Source organism: Chiloscyllium plagiosum, chromosome 6, assembly GCF_004010195.1.
Source record: "Chiloscyllium plagiosum isolate BGI_BamShark_2017 chromosome 6, ASM401019v2, whole genome shotgun sequence".
In the NCBI taxonomy this organism is placed as follows: Eukaryota; Metazoa; Chordata; class Chondrichthyes; order Orectolobiformes; family Hemiscylliidae; genus Chiloscyllium; species Chiloscyllium plagiosum.
Genome location: NC_057715.1, coordinates 64216102 through 64220696, shown reverse-complemented (window position 1 = coordinate 64220696; position 4595 = coordinate 64216102).

Genomic DNA, 4595 nt, shown 5'->3' with positions numbered 1-4595 from the left:
ATCAATATTGGGAAAGTTAAAGTCAATCATTACAACAACCCTACTACATTCACACTTTTCCAAAATCTGCTGACCTATGCTTTCTTCAATCTCCCTGCTGCTACTGGGAGGCCTGTAGTAAACCCCTAATGAGGTGACTGCTCTCTTACTGTTCCTAATTTCCACCCATACTGACTCAGTAGGCAGACCCTCCTTGACAATGGTAACTTCTGTAGCTGTGATACCCTCTCTGATTAGCAGTGCTACACCCCCTCCTCTTTTTCCCCCCTCCCTATTCTTTTTAAATGTTCTAAACCCTGGAACATCCAGCAACTATTCCTGCCCCTGAGAAACCCATGTCTCTGTTATGGCGACAACATCATAGCACCAGGTACTGATCCATGCTCTAAGCTCATCACTTTTATTCCTGATACTCCTTGCATTAAAGCAAACACACTTTAACTGACCCCTTGGTTCCTTCCCAGGAAATTCCTTCCCACTGGCAGCGCTACCTCTTGCTATTGCCTCATCTCCATCAACTCTCACCACCGGTATATAGCTCAGGTTCCCACCCCCCTGCCATACTAGTTTAAACCCTCCTGAACCACTCGAGCAAACCTTCCACCCAGGACATTAGTTCCCTTCCAGTTCAGGTGCAACCCGTCCTTCATGTACAGGTCCCACCTTCCCCAGAAGGCATCCCAATTATCTTCTTTCCAGTTTGTACTGGTTCCAAATCAAGGATCATTAGTTCACATAAACCAGTACTTCATACTATTGAAAAAAAAGTTGCAATTGATCCATTTACGATTGGTACAAACTTGTAAAATTCCTACTTAAACATACTTAAAAGTACTTATAAATTCCGCAGCTATTTTAAGTTACAAATATTCCTTAGTATACTGCTTCCAAGTTAAGGTTTGTCAAGTATGTCAGCATTTTTAAAAAAGAAATTGTCATGCTATTCCTTATTCCAATGATCTGGTGCCTGAAATTTTCCTGCACTTGCAATTTGTGCAAAGGACTGTGTCATTTGACTTTTATATTTTGGAGTCTGGCAAATTTACACCTACAAAGAACAATTGTGCATTGTGAGTCTAATTTTTTCTATATGTTAGCTGTTTGTTACTGAGGCTTTTAATAATTGTAAATGAATGAATTTTATCCATTTTAATTTGACACATCAGTAACTCTAAACTCACAACATGAAGGCCACCTTCCTTATGAAGAAGGATTAAAAAGCTGTAAATAAAATAGGAGGGGTAGTTTAAAAGACTGTGAACAGAATGGAAATATTCATTAAAGGAGAAAACATCTGCATTGGATATCCATAATATTGCAATTTCATCATGAGCAGTGCTTTTGTGAAAATCTACTTAATTATTCACGTGTTTTAGAGTAAAAGTTATATTTACAAGTTAAAAGTTTTGAATGTGTAGAAATGGGATTATCTTATTGAGGAACTGATAAGCAATTCATAAATAACTGCAATTCAAACAAACTTGAATCTAATTACAGATAAAGATTACATGTGTTTACCTTCAAGGTCAGAGCTGGAGGTATAAACACTGATTAATGGAATGGTTGCTGGCTGACTGAAGCAAATAGTTCAATTTGGGGACAGAGACAGCTGCATCGCTGGAATGAAAGAACCAGCAAGGGTGAGAGTCAGTTAGGCCAGCCTTTAAAGAACTAACAAGGGTGAGAGTCAGTTAGGCCAGCCTTTAAAGAACCAACAAGGGTGAGAGTCAGTTAGGCCAGCCTTTAAAGAACCAGCAAGGGTGAGAGTCAGTTAGGCCAGCCTTTAAAGAACCAGCAAGGGTGAGAGTCAGTTAGGCCAGCCTTTAAAGAACCAGCAAGGGTGAGAGTCAGTTAGGCCAGCCTTTAAAGCAGACATACAAATGAACAGGGACCAGAAGTAGACCATTCACCAACTCGAACCAGCTCCACTAATCACTAAGATCATGACTGAGCTATTGTAACCTCAGATCCACATTTCCGCATACCCTTTCAAGATAACAAGAATCTATCTACCTCTGACTTAAAAATATTTAACAGTATTTGAGAGTTCTGCATCCACATGACAAATGATAATATACTATTAGCTTTCCTCATGACTTGCTGCTTGCTATAATTGAAATTGTGGTGCTGGAAAAGCACAGCAGGCCGCATCTGAGGAGCAGGAGAATCGACATTTTGGGCAAAAGCCCTTCATCATTCCTGATGCCTTTTTTTCCCCCAAAACATCAATTTATGCTGCCAGACTTGCTGTGCTTTTCTAGCACCACACTCTCGACTCTAATCTCCAGCAGCTGCAATCCTCACTTTCACCTGCTTGCTATAATTGTATACTAACCTTTTGTGACTAGGACACCCAGATCCTTATAGAGGTCAGAACTCTGCACACTCTCATCACTTATATATGTTTTTTTTTGTTCCTGTTAAAATAGTCAATTTCACGTTTTCCCACATAAAACTCCATTTGTCACATCTTTATCTATCATCGCTTAACCTATCTATACATATTTGTAGCCTTGTTATTTGCTCTTTGCAACTTACTTTCCAAGCTATCTTTGTGTCATCAGAAAATTTAGCAATCATAATTTGTGTTTCTTCATCCAAGTCAATTATATTATTTGCAAACAGTTCAGGTCCCTACACTGATCCCTTTGACACAGCATTTGTTACATCTTCCAAACTGAAAAAGACCCATTTTTACCTACTCTCTGCTAGGTGCCAATCCTGTATCCACGTCAATTTGTAAAATACGCGAGCCTCATCATTCGTGCATGGATTGAAGTAAGGCTGTATCTTCATTGAATTTGTGAAGAAAAAGTAGGTGGAGGATTTACTCTTGCATGTAGCCTGCAGAAGAAACCTACAGTGATTTTCACAGAGCGTTGAGGTGGAAAACAAATTAGCGGGATATTTAGTGAACATGGAGTAAAAATAATATGAAAGAATGTGGGCAAGGGCAAAAGAGTTACTGTTGTGAGAAGCAGCAAGAGGAAAAATGGGTGGACTGTGTTGACCACAGATAATGGTAAGGGAGATTTGACATTGGCTATTGTGAGAAGTGAATGTCAGAACAGCATTGTTAAGAAATTAATGAAAAAGGTTCAGGTCTTTGTGAGAGGATTGAGAAGAACAAAAAACCCAAGTAGCTGGGAGTCTTCCTGTGATTAAGAACAATATTTGCATTCAATAACTTCTTCCCTCAATTATCTGAGCCAGTAGCTATCTGCTACAGACAGCAGTGGAAACCAAGGTCAAAGGGGAACCAGTTACAATCAGCCTGGAGGTTATATATTGGAGAAGGGTTGATCAGATGTTCTAGTATCTTGACTGTCTGAGGATATACCCTGAATACCTCCTGGCACAGGAAAGGTGATGGTGAAACCACATTGAATGGTTTGAACCCAGCTTGTTAACCTATGACCAAAGGGAGTTAAAAGCACACACTCAGGAGCCACGCCCTCAGTGAAGATGCAACCAAGACTTCCAAGGAAGACTCAGAGCAAACTTCACGGCAGAACGTCATACAGCCATCAAACAGGACCTGGGTAAAGATCCATTCTGACCTGCAAGACCAGCCTTTGTGGAAGAGAGCCAGCCCTATGTCAGAGAGGAAGAAGATTCTAATGTCTTAGCTCAAACACATGGAATATTGCAAGTAATATCCTTTCTCAGACATTTAGAACTAGATAGAGAGTAAATATTGCAGAAATTTGGGAAATGCTCACATTATGTTTTAATAAGGAATATTTTGTTAATTTGAAGTTCCAGCAGTGTGCAGTTTCTCCTATTTGTTTTAGTGGTTTAATGATAGAGCGATGGTGGAACTTGAGTTGTTGTAATGGGTGACTTTAACTTTCCCAATATTGATTGGAACCTCCTTCGAGCAGAAGATTTGAATGGAGCTGTTTTTGTAAGGTGTGTTCAGGAGGGTTTCCTAACTCAGTACGTTGACAGGCCGACGAGGGGAGAGGCCATTCTAGACTTGGTGCTCGGAAACGAGCCGGGGCAGGTATCAGATCTTGTGGTGGGAGAGCATTTTGGTGATAGTGACCACAACTGCCTCACATTCTACATAGCTATGGAGAAGGAGAGGATTAGGCAAAATGGGAGGATATTTAATTGGGGAAGTGGAAACTTTGATGTGATTAGACATGAGTTAGGAAGCATGGACTGGGAGCAATTGTTCCATGGTAAAGGCACTATAGTCAGGTGGAGACTGTTTAAGGAACAGTTGTTGCGAGTGATGAATAAATATGTCCCTCTGAGACAGGCAAGAAGGGGCAATATAAAGGAACCTTGGATGACGAGAGCGGTGGAGCTTCTCGTCAAAACGAATAGACTAGATTTTAGATTACTTACAGTGTGGAAACAGGCCCTTCGGCCCAACAAGTCCACACCCGACCCGCCGAAGCGCAACCCACCCATTCCTCTACATTTACCCCTTTACCTAACACTACGGGCAATTTAGCATGGCCAATTCACCTGACCTGCACATCTTTGTGACTGTGGGAGGAAACCGGAGCACCCGGAGGAAACCCACGCAGACACGGGGAGAATGTGCAAACTCCACACAGTCAGCCGCCTGAGTCGGGAATTGA